The sequence below is a fragment of the Papaver somniferum genome, chromosome 8 (genome assembly GCF_003573695.1).
Source record: "Papaver somniferum cultivar HN1 chromosome 8, ASM357369v1, whole genome shotgun sequence".
Lineage (NCBI taxonomy): Eukaryota > Viridiplantae > Streptophyta > Magnoliopsida > Ranunculales > Papaveraceae > Papaver > Papaver somniferum.
The window spans coordinates 137,419,939-137,438,565 of record NC_039365.1 but is presented as its reverse complement, the minus strand read 5'-3'; the positions used below and the strand labels follow the sequence as shown (position 1 = coordinate 137,438,565).

At 37.7% G+C, this 18,627-nt stretch overlaps 1 pseudogene; it reads right to left on the bottom strand.

Annotated features, from left to right (window-relative positions):
* Positions 1 to 40: 40 nt before the first annotated feature.
* Positions 41 to 14,096, bottom strand: LOC113306087 (annotated as a pseudogene).
* Positions 14,097 to 18,627: the final 4,531 nt, after the last annotated feature.

Here is an 18,627-nt window from a genome sequence, read left to right as displayed (position 1 = left end):
CTAATCCAAAATTAGAGAAGGAAAAAAGGAAGAGTTGATCCCCAAAAAAATCGTTCTTTTGTTATCTTATAAATTTAGCGGGATTAGTCCAAATCGGGGCTGACACAATATTATTATTATTTGGAAATTATTAGTTTACCGCGGATTAATAGTTACCCTACCAAAAATATTCCTCTTTCTTACTGCTGCTTGCAGTCTGTCCACCTATCCCAAAATATACAGATATGTTGCATCAATACAGCAGGCGAGGAAACCCTTGTTAACAAGTGAATGGCCTCTGCTAGGATCTTTCTTATCCTGCTGAGGAGTGAACGCCCCAAATCTTGTATCCATGAAAGAAGATACAATACTTCTGCAAAATGTGAATAAAATAAGTTAAAGCAATTTAAACTGTTCCGTGTTTGCAAATGACAAATTACATACTAGTACCAATCACATAAAGGACAAATTACATACTAGTACCAACCACATAAAGGAAACAGGTAACACCTGCAGGTTTAACACCTCCACCTCCCGAACACAGATGCACATACACACCACTCAGCTTATAGGTAAAAAGGAAAAACCGAAGGCTTGCATTACTCCGTAAGGAAATGAAGACTTGCCAAGAACCAGCCTCAGTCGAATAAAACCCACAGTTGCCTTAAAGTTTGAGAACAAATTCTTCTCTGTAACACCTGAATACATCAATAAATGCAAATCCTGTCAGATTCAGTATAGCTTGATGGAAAGTTGACAGGACAGAGTTTTCCTTTTAGGTGGAAAAGGGAAAAACAGAAACATGTCAAAAGATGATAAAGACACAAGAGAGAAAAGAACAAATACATGGATAGCTCGACTTATGATGATCCAACATTGAAACATCTTAGCATAATATACATGAGTCAGTAACATGACTTGCTTATTGTTAAGAAAAAAAGAAGAGGGGAATTCATCCAGCTGATGTTGGTAGATCTCTTGCTAATGTAAGTCAATGGTCTTTGGCTCCTAAATATACTGGTAGCATTGCTAAAATAAATTTTATTGGCTACTTCCCCTTGACTAGTTTTCTCCATGCCTTGGGGTTTAGGCTGTTACATTCCCCAATTTCTATCGTAATTTCTTTTATTTTTCTTTTGCAATGCCAAGAAAATTCACACCAAGTTTGAGGTTTACCAGACAAGGGATTCAACTTTGAAGAGAGACCATATACAGAATATCTTGCATATGTGAACAGTCGAATTTGTTGTGAAGCACCAAGTTTGCTAATTACAGATCTCAGTAGTCCACTGAAATGACAGGAGGAATAAAAAGAGTAGTTAGTATTTACAAAAGAAGAAAAGAAAAGAAGTCAAGTTCTTCAAACAATTGGCTTATGTATCTAGTTATAAAGAAAAGTTTCTTACTCTGTACGAAGTATGGTAATAAAGTCAGGCGGCAAAGATTCCATGAAAGAAGAAATGTCCTCCATGTTTAGAGACTTCAATTCTTGTTTTAGAATCTTCTTTTCCTCAAGTGTCATTCCTCTTCCAAGGGCTGATTTACTGTAAGCATGTGATAATAACAATCAGTTGTTTGGTTTCCTGAGTTGGCTAGCACTAGAAAAATGATTATATAAGGACGAAAGAAAAAGCTTGAGTCCATGAGAAGGCATCATATCCCATTCCTAAAACTACTCAGTTAACAAGCATAACATTCAGGTATAACTGGGGGTTAACAGATTCTCATAATATACTCCCTCTGTTTTTGGAAAAGTGATACTTTCACTTTTTCATTTTACCCTAAAAATAGGCCAAACTGAAAAAGTGAAAGTATCTCTTTTCCAGAAACGGAGGGAGTATATTTTTATTTTAAATATTGCACCATCAGATGGTATATGTCATGCATCAAATGTCATGTGTGACAACATACAATTATTACATTAACGCAGATTCAACAGGACCCAGAAATGATTTCCAATTGCATAATGCTACCCTACAGCAGTCCAACCTCAATTGTTGTGGCCTCTATTTAAAAATTGCACACTTCAATTTGCCAGAGTAGCTTACTCTGAGAGACTATGGAAAGAATACTACATACAACATCATTAACAATACTACCTCATAGAAAGAATCCTCTTAAAGATGAATATTGGTTCAAAAACAGCATAGGCACGTCTATGTAGTTTACAATTACATACATGCAGAAGATAAGTGAAAGGTCGCAGGGAAAATCCTTATACCTGTCAATAGTCCTTCCAGTGAAAATGACAGGAAAGTATCTAGCATACTTTCCGGCACCAAATCGCTCACCTAAGTTCGCAATCTTGTTTGCATCCAGAAGAATCAATGCATTCCACAATTCGCAATAGTTCAATCGGAACTGTTCATCCAACTCCCTGCATATTCCATGATCCAAGAGAACTGCATAATTCAGTCGTAAAATGAATCAGATACATGTAACAATATATTGTAAGTTACACTGTTAATAGAGAGTAAAAATACAATGCTGGGCAATCATAATAAAACTGAGATCTTTTGGTCAAGCAATACCTAAGGAGAAGCCATTATGACCCCCGGGTGAAACTATTATGTTGCCTGGATGTGGATCTCCATGGAGAAAACCATGGACAAATATCATTTCCGCAAATACCTCCACCAATGCTTTGGCAACCTACAACACCAACTCAATAGATATTCAAGGAAATTAACAACCACCAAACGAAGCTTAACGAAGTTATCATATGAATAGAATATCTGAATGTTTTCAATGATTTAATGTCTCACATCATGAGGATGCAAAGGATTTTAGTTCCTTCGGACATCAAAAAGATGCCAAACTTAACACCAAGGATATACATATAAAAGAAGATCACTTGCCCCACTGAACTCATAGTTTAAGGTGTTATCACGATCCATGGGAGAGTTTCCTAGACTTGGTTGCATGGTTATGAGATTACAGATAGCATTACCAGTTAGCACCAAAAAACTAAAAACCAAATAAAAAAAGGTTCAAGGTTCCAACTTGAAAAATTGTTTAGGAGAAATTTAAAAGGTAGAAGTAGATGAAAGGTAGAAAAATGGGAACTAGAGGATTACAGAGAAAGGTAAAGGAGAATATATTGAGCTATCTAAATTACATGGAACAAACCTTTCCAGGATCTATTCCGCATTCCTTCAGAAATTTCAAGTCATCCACCTGAAAATTAGCTCATAATAGAACGTAGACAACAAGTAATGAACTGTTAAAAAAACACTTCATGGTACATAAAAAATGAAGGAGACAATATATAATGCTGTGTGACAGTTTCTCTGAAGTTCTGGTTGCTGGTGTTTGGGCATAAGGGATGTCAGTTCAGTATATATAATGGTTGTACCAAATTTATCTCATGTTATAGACATATTCTAACTTCAGATTTTTTTTTTTTTGTCTGGCAACAAATTTTCCAAACCAAGTTTCTTCCACGACGTATCTCAGAGTTGGAGAAGGATCTTCTCTGAAAGATATGATGGTATCAGAAACCACATGAACTCGACACTCAGGTTAGAAACTGATTAAAAGGTCATCACTATCAAACTATTGCCTACACCTTGCCAGTATGTAAACTAAATCCTAAACACCAAACTTCCAAAGATAATATAGCAACGGATACTAGCATATGTTATCTTTAAAGTTTGATAGACCACTTCTTTGCCGCGAAGGTAACATAAGTTTTGTCAAGCCCGAGGTTAACATGTTCTTCTACAAGTCTCCCTAGACCATTATCTCCCCGTAGTGTGACATATGAACAAACTACGCAGTTTCTTATTGCTTAGATGATCTCTTATACCCCAAAGGGGCCTAAGGGTAATGCAGACAGTCCTGTTATAAGTTTCAGATTATCAAGGAATAGTTTCTTAATAAAATCAGCTTGTTTTCTTTCTTGTTTACAACATTTGTTTTGCTAATAGCTGATGTATAGGTCTATTACGTTGTGTTAAAATAAAAGCATGCATTTCCTGTTTCAAACAGACCTTTCAATCCTTGTACCAATATTGACAGACAGTGAGTGTCATTCTCAAAGTCTTACTACTAGGATTGTAAGATACTGCTGATTATATTGGGAAAACAACAAAAACCTTCAGTTCTGGTATACTAGATAATGAATTAGTATCCTACAATATGTATATTTAGTAACGGAGAAGCATACCTTGTTTCCACTGCAAAATTACATCGTCAATACTTGCCTTCTCGTCAAATCCTGGTTTATTTCATAGTGATCAGAATATACCGTGGAATACTTGTATCTAGCCTTACCATACATGCTATATAAATTCTAAGTAAGAGTGGTTTCCATCACACAAGATATATATATAGAGCTCCGATAAGACCTTCAGGAAATTTCCGTTAAGATTATATCTGGGTGGTCTAAAAGAAAACTTTAGAATGTATGAATTTGCTGCCTCTTTATGCAGATTCAATGCACACTATGGACAATGTTCGTAGCGTTTATTGTGTTTTGCAGCAAGGAACTTTGGTCCCAGCAATCAAAAGTTAAAATAGGAATAAAATTTATTGGAAAATGGTTTTCTCCCAACACGTTACTCTTTGAAATTCGAAGAGGGCGCAATCAATAACAATAAACCAATCAAATTTTAAAACATACCCAAAAAACATGAGGAACCTTGACAATACTGTTCCCTTTGAAGTTTTTAGATATTCTCTCAGAATTCTTTGCCTCTTGAACAAAATCTGTGGAGTCACCACAGGAAATTAGTAACTTAGAAGCACGAGACAAAAAATTAATTTGCTCTATTAACCAAGAAAAGTCTCTTTTTTTTCCTAAATGCCAGAAAAGTCACATCAAGCTACTGAGTGGCGAATTTTACAATAATCAAGATTCTGTAGATAGATGTAGTACATACGATACGAAGAGACGTGATGTACTGAAGACACGAAATTTAAGTATACTCGAGGTAATTCTTTGATAGACACTGTGATTCTGAGAAGCAAATACTAGCATCTCGTATAGAAATATTTTTTAAGTGATTGTATGAAGTATAAACAGTATAAGAGACTCACAAAAAAATTCAAAAAAGAAAGAAAGAGAGAGACTCGAAATCTTTGGCATCTCTAGACAATAACATAAGAGAACACTAACTAAGAAGAGTTAATCAAACAACTGAATGGAGGGGAGTGTAATGAGTTCAACAAAATTCAATATTTCATATGTAAATGTTGGTAGATATAATATGAAGCTTGAAGTACCAGTGAAGAGATGAAATTTCAGATATTAAGGCATTAAAATATTCTAAAAGAAGTAAGAACGACGAATTGATGAGATAGTAGTCATACAATTGAATATTAGCCTAACAGGTGAATACTTCCAACTATTCAACTCACTAAGTTCCGAAGAAATTGCCTTCTCAAATTCTAAAACCATCCAGTCAAACCGATACTCTGGAAAAACCTACATAAAAAGTAGAAGAAATGTTCTTAAAAGGAAAAGAAGAACTCTTGCAGAAAGGACCATTTTCAATTAAATATTATTACAAGATAATAATAAAAGTTGCATTGGTGAAATTCAAGGGCATATCACGAACTCACATCTGAAGAAATAAAGTTATATAATGTACTTGCTAACTAAAGATGAAAAATAAATAACAAACTGTTAGGCTCTGCCTGGCTTCCGGAAAAATTGCAGTTGAGAACTGAAAACTTCTAGACCATGCTCACCTAATATTTAAAAGCACAGGCAAGCAGCGCAAGCCATAACCATAATTAACATTGCATAAAAGATTGTGGCATTTTTGTATTTGCATCATGAACTGTTTTCTCAGATACCAAGAGGATGCTAACTTTAATTAGCTTGAAATAAAGGTTCCTGTTAATGGTACCACCAACATAATTCATACAGTGATAAGATACTAATTTTCGTACCCAAACAATTGACTTTGAGAGGAAACTCATGGTTGTAATGTCAATTCTCATCTGCTGCTCTAAACCAGGATACTGCACCTATTTTCAATAAAACAGAATGAAAATTAAAAACCAGTGACATCTCAACTCAATAAAACAATGAGTTTCTTGAAAAAGCTTAGCAACGATCTGAAAATGCAGATTCAAAGAGAAGAAGAGAAAGTAACACTTAAATATAGCTGTTACTTGTAAATTTTATCACATTTTACCAAATTATATATTTTCAAGATAGATGATTTGAATTTAATAGATGCTTAAATATTTGCACAAATTGAGGGGATTTCATTGGGTTTTCATTTTTAGTTGTTTCCTTAATCAAGTGAAAGGATATATTAAAATATAAAAATAATAGTTGTAGTCTGTAATCTGTTGATATAGAAGATTTCTAAGCATATTCGAGGATGTTATTTCTTTTCTTTATTTGATATAATGAAATACAAGCCTCCAGCTATATGAGAGCGGGTAAGAACAGAGATCAGGTTGTATATTAGATGCACCACTCAACCGTTTTCGAGAAATCTGAAAACTACCATGGCTTGAATTATGCATTAAGACTTGACTGTAGAGGTACCTATCTGACTAACCTTAACTGCTTCATCCTGATGATCTTTGAGTACCCCACGATGTACTTGAGCAATTGAGGCAGCAGCAATTGGTTCCTCATCAAATGACAAAAAACTGATATTCAGAAAACATGTCATTGAGCAGCTGAGAAGTTACGAGATATGAACACCACTTTGAATAGGTAGAAGCTAAAACAGTTCTGCACGAAATTTGTTTCAACAGCAATTTTAAAATGCCTAACATAAAGCAAAAGGTCCGCACAGTTTTCTCTTAACATCCCACCGCAGCAATTATTACACTGTCACTATCACTATCAGGTATTATGATGCATAGCCTGCTTATGTTAGGTTGGCATTTATTAGTTTAACTTTAAACTTGGGTTAAAATGGCGATGGATTATATCGTGAGGAACATCGAGATGAGACATAACACCAAAAATCCCTGTGTAAGAATCGACCGAGACTATAGCTCTTGCCTTCTTGGTTTCTTTCCATACACTTAACCCCCTTCAAGGACAGTTACTTGTTATCTCTGCAAATGTTCTCACCTAGTATAGTAATGTAGGACATACTTTACACGAGACTAACCAAGTGTTGGAAGTACTCATGTCAGTTCCTAATATCCCCTTTTCAAATCCAGATCTCCTTATGCAAAAAATCAAAGTTTGTTCATACTATGCAATGGACAGATATATATATACATGGGTAACTACTAAAAATAGAACCATACAAGCATGTGAGTAATCTTTTCAAGAAACATAAAATGCTATGTAGTAAATACTTACACCTCCGATAATTCTTTGCCCAGATTACTTGTCAAAACTTTTTTAATGGCTTCGAAATTGCAAGGAACTGCCTAAAGAGTTAGTTTGGCAATATAAAGAAGACAAATTAGAAGTGTGATCGCAGCACATATTTATTCTCAAGTAACGTTCAAAATATAATGAGTCCAGAACAGCTGTTACACACCTTGTTCTGTAAGGAGGAGAGAGTTGACGAATATTCTTTTGGAACTTGCCGCATGGCTGCAATAAATTGACCAGCTTTTACATAGAATCCTTTATTAGCTTCACAAAGTTTCAGCACCCTCCTGGCTGGAACGTAAATGAACCTATGTATTATGTAAGTGAAAAAACAAAACAACAATTAAAACAAAATCGTTTTTCAGCTTCTGTTTTCTTTTTCCACTGTCAACAGATTGTACAACTCTTGTAGTCTGGTTCATGTACGACATACCAAACTCTTACGATATTCACTCCATACCTACTGAGTTTATATCCTTAGAGCGACTGCAATGGTACGACTAAACTCAAAGATCAAAGACCAAAAAAAAAAGACTAAATATGAGTTTAATCTGTACTGTGACGTTATGGGGAGAAGACCAAATTTGGTCGCGCGTAAAATTAATCACCGCACGAAAACGGGCGTAAATTTGGTGTACGCTTGAATGGGGCGTAAAATTGGTTTACGCCCGAAATTTGAATGGGGCGGATGATTTGGTGTCCGCCTGATGAGTAAGTGAACGGGTGGATGGTTGGGTGTCCGCCTGATGAATTTCATTTTGAATGGGGCGGATGGTTTGGTGTCCGCCTGACGAAATGTGAACGGACGGATGATTGGGTGTCCGCCTGATGAATTTCATTTTGAATGGGGCGGATGGTTTGGTGCCCGCCTGATGAGTAAGTGAACGGGCGGATGGTTGGGTGTCCGCCCAGCAACAAGCGTACTTTAAATTTACGCCCGACTATATTAGGATTTGGTATTTGGTCGCGACCAAATATGATCTGGGATTTGATCTTTGGCTGGGATTTAATCTTTACTCCGTCCCACTGCGTTACGATCTCATCCCAAATTTTTGCTTATACTCGCCCACTGTGGATGCTCTTAACCAACACCCAAGTCATACAGTTTTTAGGTGCTTTCCCATCGGTAAATATGGCGATTATATCAACGGAATTAGAATAACTTGCAATAGAGAGTTATACAAATGTTTTTTTGTTGTAGATTAGGAGTCTCCCTAAGAACAATGGCATAACCTAAGATGAACAGAATCTTTATATTAGGATGAGATCGTGTTACTTTTCAATTCAACAAAAACCAAATGAGACAAAGTAAATACATTGCGTAGCATGCCCCAAAATTTTGATGCAGATTTGCCAACAATTTCCCCGAAATTTACTCACTGAACTCATATTACGCCATTAAGAAAGGAAAAACTCACCTCGGACAATTTACCACGGTACTCATCAGAATCCAAATTTAATCCATGTAACGATTATTTATAATCGACGACATTTGATGAGAGCTGCAATGATGAAGAATAATCAGAGACGATTTTGAAGAAAGAATTGTTTGAATAGAAAGAAATGAAAACTGAGAGAAAGAGAACAGAACCGATGTTAAGTTTTAGGTAATTCTCTTTCTGGTTTTCATTCATGCATTGCCATAGCTTTTTATACAGGACCATACTTGGTGTACAAGTTATTAACCCTAGACACCAACTTGAGCCCTTAATTATCGGTCTCAAGATAGCTATCTACTTGGACCAAACTTCTCCCTAAACTTCCCAACACAGTCTTGGAAATACTTGGGACTCAAGACACATTTTTGTGTCCTACACCACTACGACACTTACCATATATATCGTATTTCCTAATACCCCCTCAAGACGGATCATGCAGGTCACAAATGCCCATCTTGGATAAAAGTCTTTGAAACTGTGCTTTCCCCAACAATTTGGTGAAGATATCCGCCAACTGCACCTCCGTAGGTGTTTAGGAAGGTGATAGAATTTTCTGTACTATAGCATCCCTGACAAGATGACAGTCTACCTCAATATACTTGGTACGTTCATGAAAAACTGGATTCTGAGCAATATATAATGCAGACTGACTATCACAGAGAAGACTCATTCCGTGTGGATGATGAACTCCCAAATCTCTAAGTAATTGTTCCAACCATTTCAATTCACATGTAGCTGCAGCCATTGACCTGTATTCTGCTTCTGCTGAGCTACGTGAAACCGTTTGTTGCTTCTTTGTCTTCCATGACACCGGCGAATCTCCAAGAAGTACAAACCATCCTGTCAAAGATCGTCTAGTCAAAGGACAACTAGCCCAATCTGAATCACACCAGCCTTTTAAACTCAGGCTACTATCAGAGCGCAACAGAATTCCTTTCCCAGGATTCTTCTTTAAATACCTCACCACACCAAGTGCTGCTTCCCAGTGATCTATTCTCGGTTGTTGCATAAACTGTGACAACGTATGAACCGAATAAGTAAGATCAGGTCTGGTTACTGACAAATAAATCAGCCTACCAATTAGTCTTCTATATTTCTCCACGTCTTTGAACAACTCTCCCGTCGCCAAAGCAAGTCTATGATTAGTCTCCATTGGAAACTCTGCAGGTTTTGCTCCCAATAAACCCGTTTCCATGATAATATCCAATGCATATTTTCGCTGGCATACATAAAAACCTTGTTTACTGCGAGCTATCTCCAAACCCAGAAAATATTTCCACTTTCCCAAGTCTTTCATCTTGAAACATTGTCCCAAGTAGGTTTTAAATTTATTAATCTCCTCCAGATTATTTCCTGCAACAATTAAATCATCTACATACACCAAAACATTAAGCTGCATCTTTCCCTTGATCATAGTGAAAAGAGAATAATCTGAATATGATTGCCGGAACCCATAATTTTTCAAGGCTGTTGATAGTTTTGCAAACCGACAACGTGGAGCCTGTTTCAAACCATATAATGATTTCTTCATTCTACATGCCAGATTAGAATTACCTTTGGTAAATCCCGGTGGTATCTTCGTATACACTTCTTCCTCCAAGTCTCCATGAAGGAAAGCGCTATGTACATCCATCTGATGTACTTCCCAGTTTTTAACTGTTGCAACAGACATAAAAGTACGTACCGTTGTCATCTTTGCTACTGGTGCAAATGTCTCTTTGTAATCCAACCCCTCAACTTGATGATTTCCAAAGATCACCAATCTTGCTTTTAGCCGTACCAACTCCCCATTTGCATCATACTTCTCTGTGTAAATCCATTTACTCCCAAGTGCTTTCTTCCCCGGTGGCAATTCTTGCAATTCCCACGTACCTTGTTCTTCCAGTGCTCGTATTTCTGCTTCCATGGCTTTCCGCCACCCTGGGTGCTTCATAGCTTCCTTAAAATTCCGAGGCTCAGACCCAGCTGTTAATGCTGCTAGATATTTCTTATGAACTGCAGAAAACCTATCACAACTAACATAATATGTCAAAGGATAAGGCGTACCTGAGGATGGTGATTGTGTTGAGTGAGGATGAGATGGACTATTTTCTCGAATGGTGTGTGTCACAAAGCCTTTTAGCCTACTAGAAGGAATCTTCTGACGCCTTCCCTTGCCCAACTCTTCTGCAGCTGTAGTATCATTGCTAGGATTGACATCCTCTACAGGTTGTTCCAGTGTGTCGCCTTCATTAACATCAACACTGCTGCAATCATCGCTGTTCTCAGTCCCTGTCAAGACACTAGGCATATCGGTCTCAGTGTCTGCAGTGGACTCGGTCTCAGCTGGATCATCAACAGCAGTCTCAGAACCTCCAGAATTCGACTGATCCTTCTCAGTCGATGGATCTGACCCCAACTGTACTGTCTCAGTCAAATCTCCCTTCAAATCAGTCATATACGGACACTGATATTCACAAAACTTCACGTCTCTTGACACTAGAAACCTTCTTGCATCTAAATCATACACTTGCCATGCCTTCTTACCAAAAGGATAGCCAAGAAATACACATCTTCTTCCTCTACTCGCAAACTTATCTCCGTTACTACCTTGATCATGTACATAGCACAAGCATCCAAATACCTTCAACTGATTATATGGAGGCTGCTTTCCAAATAATATTTCATATGGAGTTTTATTGTTTAGAATAGGTGTAGGTGTACGATTAATTAAATATGCAGCAGTTAAGGCGCATTCTCCCCAAAAATATATTGGAAAATTGGCTTGAAATCTCAAAGCTCTTGCCACATTCATTATATGTTGATGCTTTCTCTCAACTCTCCCATTCTGTTGAGGTGTACCAACACATGATGTCTCAAACACTATCCCATTAGTCCTAAAATATCCACGCAATGCATTAAACTCGGTTCCATTATCACTTCTAACAATTTTGATTTCTTTTCTAAATTGACGTTTCACAAGAGCAATAAAGTTAAGAAATGTCTGTGCAACTTCTGTTTTATTTTGAATCAAATATATCCACACACCTCTTGAAAAATCATCTACTATTGTCAAAAAATATTTAGCTCCACAAGATGACCGAGTCTTATAAGGACCCCATAAATCTATATGAACCAACTCAAAAATACAATTGGATTTAGTCAGACTACTAGCAGAACTACTCCTATGATGTTTCGCTCGTGGACAAATATCACACGCATCATTATTATTCTTTAAAAAGTTACTCCCACCTGGTAACCTTTGTAACACTTTTTCTGATGGATGTCCCATTCGTCGATGCCACAGCTCATACGTATTTCCACTGACAGCCATTACTTCAACTTGAGGCACACCACAGAAAATATATAGTCCACCTTGTCGTTCACCCACTCCAATCACCTTCCTCGTCGACCGGTCATGTATAAGACATAAGTTGTTAGTACATTGAACACTACATTCCAACTCATCAATAAGCTGTGTGACTGAAATTAAGTTACAAGTTATTTGAGGCACATAAAACACGTTTTCTAGTCTTAAACCACCAGGCAGAATAACGGTTCCTATTTTCTCAGAATGTGCATATTTCCCATCTGGGAGACCAACTGAACATGCCTTAATATCTCTCACATCTATCATGTCATCCCTTTTACACGTGACATGGTTTGTAGCCCCTGTGTCTACAATCCAAACCGTTTTCTTACCTTGGAGCTGAGACGTGGATTTTCTTGTATTTAAAAACTCAAGCACCTGTTGAAGCTGTGTTGCTGTTACTCCCGTCAAACCTGAGACATCTGATGAGCACGCACCACCTGCATACTTCATTTCTGATATATTCAGATTGTGTGCTCTAACCTGATTGCCATTTCCTTGTCCTCTACCTCCTCTGCCATTGGCAAAACCATCTCGGCCTCTACCACCTGCTCTGCCTACTCTACCATTTCCTCTTCCGCCTCTAGGTCTGTCTCCCCACCATTCTGGGTATCCAATGATCTGAAAACACCCTTCATCTGAGTGTCCTTCTCTGCTACAGTGCTTGCAAAACTTGGCAGGATCATATGTATTGTTGAACTGACGCTGATCAGACTGAACCCCGAAAGCCATCACATTCTCTTGTACTTCCGTTGACATAGCTACATCCCCTATCCTCAGACGCTCCGAATTCACCATTGTCTGGTATGCTACGTCTATTGATGGCAATGGATCTCTTGCCAACAACTGCTCACGCAGTGAGCTATACACAGAATCTAATCCAATCAAAAAATAATGTAGGAAGTCCTCTTCTCTTAACGTACTAATCTGGCTTGCTATATTACAAGCGCACTTACCACACTTACACTGAGGTACCTTCACATATGTCACCAACTCATCCCATATATTGTTTAATATTCCAAAGTAGACAGCTACACCTTCCTTATTCTTTTGTTTGCACTCACTCAGAGACGCTTTAAGCTGACAGATCCTTGTTCCGCTTACAACACAAAATCTTCTCTTCAAGTGTGTCCACATCAAGTTTGCATTATCATAGTCACCCAAACTTGATCTGATTGATGGCTCTAACGTGTTGCTGATCCAAGAAACAAGCATTGACTGGACCGCAATCCATTCTTCTAGCTGGTCACAATCTTTAGGTTCTGTGATAGTCCCATCAACAAAATCGAACTTCCTCTTGGAAATCAAAGATCTTCTTATGACTCTAGCCCATTCATCATAGTTAGTGCCTTTTATAACAATTGGTGTGATGATAATTCCTGGGCCATCACTCGACCCTAGATGATATATTGGGTTTTTCTTTTGCATGTCATACTCTATACTTTTTCCTTTGGTTGATGATTCCGTCTCACCACCCATCTTGTATAGCTTTACGATTTAGGTTTGTTTTTGTTTTTTTTCTTTCGGTTTCTCAACTGGGTCTTGATGCCATGTTAAGTTTTAGGTAATTCTCTTTCTGGTTTTCATTCATGCATTGCCATAGCTTTTTATACAAGACCATACTTGGTGTACAAGTTATTAACCCTAGACACCAACTTGAGCCCTTAATTATCGGTCTCAAGATAGCTACCTACTTGGACCAAACTTCTCCCTAAACTTCCCAACACAGTCTCGGAAATACTTGGGACTCAAGACACATTCTTGAGTCCTACACCACTACGACACTTACCATATATATCGTATTTCCTAATAACCGAACAGTGTAGAGAGCTAGAGACGAACGAGCAACTCCACTAACTCCTGCCCTGATTTTGTCAACAAGATCATTGGAGAAGGGAAAATTATTAGGGTTTGCTGGTGTTGTTGCTTGGTAAGTTAGACCGGCCAATCCAGTGATAGTTATAAGGTAGAAAGTTTTCTTCTTCGTTCCCCCGGCGGGAAATTTTAACAAACTTCTCGCCTTCATGGGGGACTGGGCTTAATTTTGTTTTTCACAGTACTGGTCGACTGTTGTTGTTGGTATTGTACTAAGTTTCGAGTCTCAGGACTCTCTACTGAGGACTCACTACTGTTAAAAGTCTATTCTAAATTTCGAATATGGAAGAAGGGGAATTTGGGACCTGTGCGCCTCTTTAGGGGTCCTGTTTGGCAATTAGAAGCCGAAATAATTAAGTAGTTTATTTCTATTATAAAAAACCGAAATTAAGTACCAGAATTTTTTGACGTAGATGTTATTTATGCTATGGGTGGTCTGGTAGGTTAGGTTCAAAAAATAATCCCAGATGATGCTAATCCCACTGATTCTAATATGGTTAGTGCTTGTGTTAATATCGACCTTAAGAAGCCACTTATTCGTGGAATTCTAGCGGTTACTGCTTCTGGTTAAGTTCAATGGGTTCCCTTCTTTTATTATCAACAACCTCATAATATATGTCCGGCTTGCTATATTCTTGATCACGTTGAAGCTGAATGTGAAGAAAAAGCTGCTGAACTCAACACTCGTGCTCGTACAATCTATAAATTTGGCAGTCATGGAGTTGAAATTGCCAATAATGATCCGGATGAGGATGATCCTGATTTAGGTGATGTTGTTATCATTCAATCGAACCCTCGTTATCGTCCACAGCGGACTAATAAGAAAGTTTTTGTAAAACCTGATGATGGTCAGTTGGTTAGCACTTTTTCAGTATCTAACTCTATTACTCGTACTGAGAGGTCAACTCTTCGTAAATACAAACGCACTCGTCAGCAAGCTCTCCTATCTCAGTCTGCTTCGAATTCTACTTTTACTCAGCCTATGCAAGAGGATGACAATCAGGATGAAAATGTCACATCGACCTTTGCTCATCAATTCATGATGCAACAACACCAACCTTTGAAGCCAGTTGTTGGGAAATGGGATAGGTTTCTTCCTTCAGCTCATGATACCACCAGGAAGAATCTGACAAGCGGGGATGATCAGGTTTCTCTTTATCTCACTGATTTTTTTTCTTTTTTTCCTTCCTATCTTATCTTATTTTAATACCTTTTTTCTAGCTGTTTTTTCGTATTCTCTCTGTGTTTTCTTTTTCTTTTTCCTATATTATGAAAATCTTAGCTTGGAATTGTCAGGGTATTGGTCCTAAACTCACTCGTGATCATCTTGACACTTGTGTTTTTAATTATAACCCTGATGTCATATTTTTTTCGGAGACTAAATCTAGTGATAGTAAGGTTCAGTCTCTCTTGTACTCTCTGAACTATCCTCATCTTTGGTCTTATAATATAAGAGGCAGTGCTGGGGGTATTACTTTATTTTGGAAAGATGGCTTTCAGCTCGAGCTTATGCATCATACTTCAACTATGGTGAATGTTATCGTTCACTCGGGTCCAACTGATTCTGAGTGGGTTCTCACTTGCTTATATAGCTCTACTTACACGGCTGAAAGGCAGCCACAGTGGCAGTTAATTCGAGAGATGGGAGATCATATGGATTTGCCTTGGGTTATTATTGGAGATTTTAATTCTACACTTTGTAGTTCTGACCGACAAAGTTACGCCATCCATACTGTTCCTTCTCATTCAGTTATTACTTGTACTGTGGATTTACTAGGACTCACTGATGTTCCTTTTACGGGTAATCCTTATACCTGGTCTAATAGACAACATTCAGCTACTTTTATTCGTACTAGATTGGATCGTGCTTTGGGTGATATTTCGTGGCATCAGCTCTTCCCTAATGCAGTTATTCATAATCTTTTACCAATTGGTTCAGATCATGCACCCATATTACTGTCTACTGACCCAATTTTTTCTAGTATCACAAGACCATTTCGTGTTTATGAATCTTGGTTTCAGCATCATACTTGTAAGCCTCTTTTTCAATCACAATGGCAGTCTACTATTAATGGTTCTGCAGCTAGTAATTTCACTCACAAGTTGTCCCATACTTCTACTTCTCTGAGAAATGGAGACGTGAAGTATTTGGTGAACCTGAGCATCATATTCGACAGCTCCAACAACAACTAGCACATCTGCATCAATCTCCCGCTCCCAATTTTTCAGACATTCACAAGATTGAACAAGAAATTACCCGCTGGTATGATATTAAGGCAAGAAATGCTTTTCATAATGCAAGAGAACACACTCTTCCTTTTCAAGATAAGAATGTCAGATATTTTCACGCTAGAGAAAATTTCCGTTGTCGATGGAATCAGATTGATACCATTCAAGATTCTCAAGGTATTTGGCATTCTACTAGGCCTGCCATTGAACAAGTTCTTATCAATCATTTTGCTAATATTTCAACTACAATCAATCCTCATATGGACTCATCCGTTCTCATCCTTATCTCTCCATGTATTTCTTCTCAAGATAATGACATGCTTACAGCTATTCCTACGGCAGATGAAATTCGAAATCTTGGGATGCACCGGGTCCAGATGGGTTTCAAACGGGGTTCTATAAGCATTGTTGGGATGTGGTGGGGCCTGATGTTTTTTCAATGGTTCAAGAGTTTTTTACTGCCACAACTTAACTATACCTATGAAACTCTAATTCCTAAGCATGATTTTGCTCATACACCATCCGACTTTCGTCCCATAAGTTTATGTAATATCACTTACAAGATCATATCTAAGTTGATGGCGGTTGGATTGAAGACTCTTCTTGCAAAAATAGTTTCGTCATGACAGGCAGCTTATGTTCCATGCCGTAACATTATGGATAATACCATTATTGCGCATGAAATGGTGGACTACATGAAAATAACAAAGGTTTTTCCTGGGGTTATCGCTATTAAATTGGATATGGCTAAAGCTTTTGATCGTATGGAATGAAATTTTGTTATCCAAGTCATGCAGCGTCTGGGGTTTAATGATCATTGGTGTTCTCTGATATTTCAATGTATTAGTACCTCTACTGTTTCTTTGATGCTCAACGGTTCACCAACAACAAGTTTTACTCCTACCCGTGGTCTTCGCCAAGGTGATCTCATTTCACCTTATTTATTTATATTATGTATGGAAGTTTTTAGTCGCATCATTTCACATGATGTTTCGTCTAATCTTATTCTTCCAGTGAAACCAGCAATTCATGCTCCTCACATTTCCCATTTGTTTTTTGCGGATAATTGCATTTTTTTTACTCGAGCTTCGGGTTCCTCCATCACAAATTTGCTGCAAATTATAAATCGCTTTTGTGCTACTTCTGATCAACTTGTCAATCTCAGTAAGTCTAGTGTTCATTTTAGTTTTAAGTTAAGTGATTCTGCTAAAGCAGATATTTTTCATATGCTGCAAATGAAACCTATGCCTCTTCATGAGAAGTATTTGGGTGTTAGTCTTTTTATTTCCAAAAACAAGACTAAATGTTTTGAGAGCACAATTACTAAGATGCAGTCCAGGCTTCATGTTTGGCAAGGTAAACTCATCAACCAAGCTGGTAGAAGCACTCAGATTCAGTCAGTTTTGAACACTATGGGAAAGTATCAAATGGCTTGTCTACATATGCCTGATTCTACCTTAAAGAAAATGGAATCAATCCAACGTCGATATTGGTGGGGTCACAAGCGGCCAAGAGGTATGTGTTTTAAATCCTGGTTTTCTGTTTGTTATCCTAAACGTGATGGGGATCTGGGGTATAAGAATCTACTGGCTACAAATAAGGCTTTCTTGACTAAGTTGGCTTGGTGCATGATTAAAAATCATGATGCTGAATGGGTTAAGGTGCTAGAAGCTAAATACTTCTATAATATTAATCCACTTCATGGAGTTCGTATCACTAAAGGCTCATGGGTCTGGCAAAGCATACAGATAGGGTTGAAATGGGTCAAACAATTCCATGTTTGGGAGATAGGGGATGGTACTAAGGTAAGAGCGTTCTAAGATAACTGGATTCCTAATACTGTCGCTACTACTTCAACAACTCACTCTTCTTCTTCAACGGATGTTAAGGTTAGCTCGTTTATACTTCCATAATTTTGTTCTTGGGATGTGTCTTCTCTTCAGCAATGTTTCTCTCCTAGCCAGGTGCAAGCTATCACTTCTATTCATTTATCGCATACTAGTAATGATACCCTGCGATGATCTTTTACTAATAGTGGTGACTTCACTCTAAAATCTACTTATATAGCAATATTGCATTATCTATTCACCTCCTGTTACTGTATACAATGAAGCTTTTTGGTTGGGTCTTTGGCACCTTCAAGTTCCTTACAAGTGCCAGATGTTCATGTGGAAATTAGCTCATCAAATTCTCCCAGTTCTTCATCGTCTTGCTAGGCATACACACATCCAAAATACTTCTTGTTATTTTTGTAATGCTCATGAGGAAATTGTCACACACTTGTTTTTGAATTGTCCATTTTCTGCTGCTATTTGGTCTCGAATGTTACCTCATTGGTCTGCCATGATTACCTCTCAGTCGTCTATTACCAGTTGGTTACAAGGATGGACAGGTTCAGCAAACAGCTTCACCTCCAAAGATCATCACACAGTTAATATGGTAGTGGTCATCCT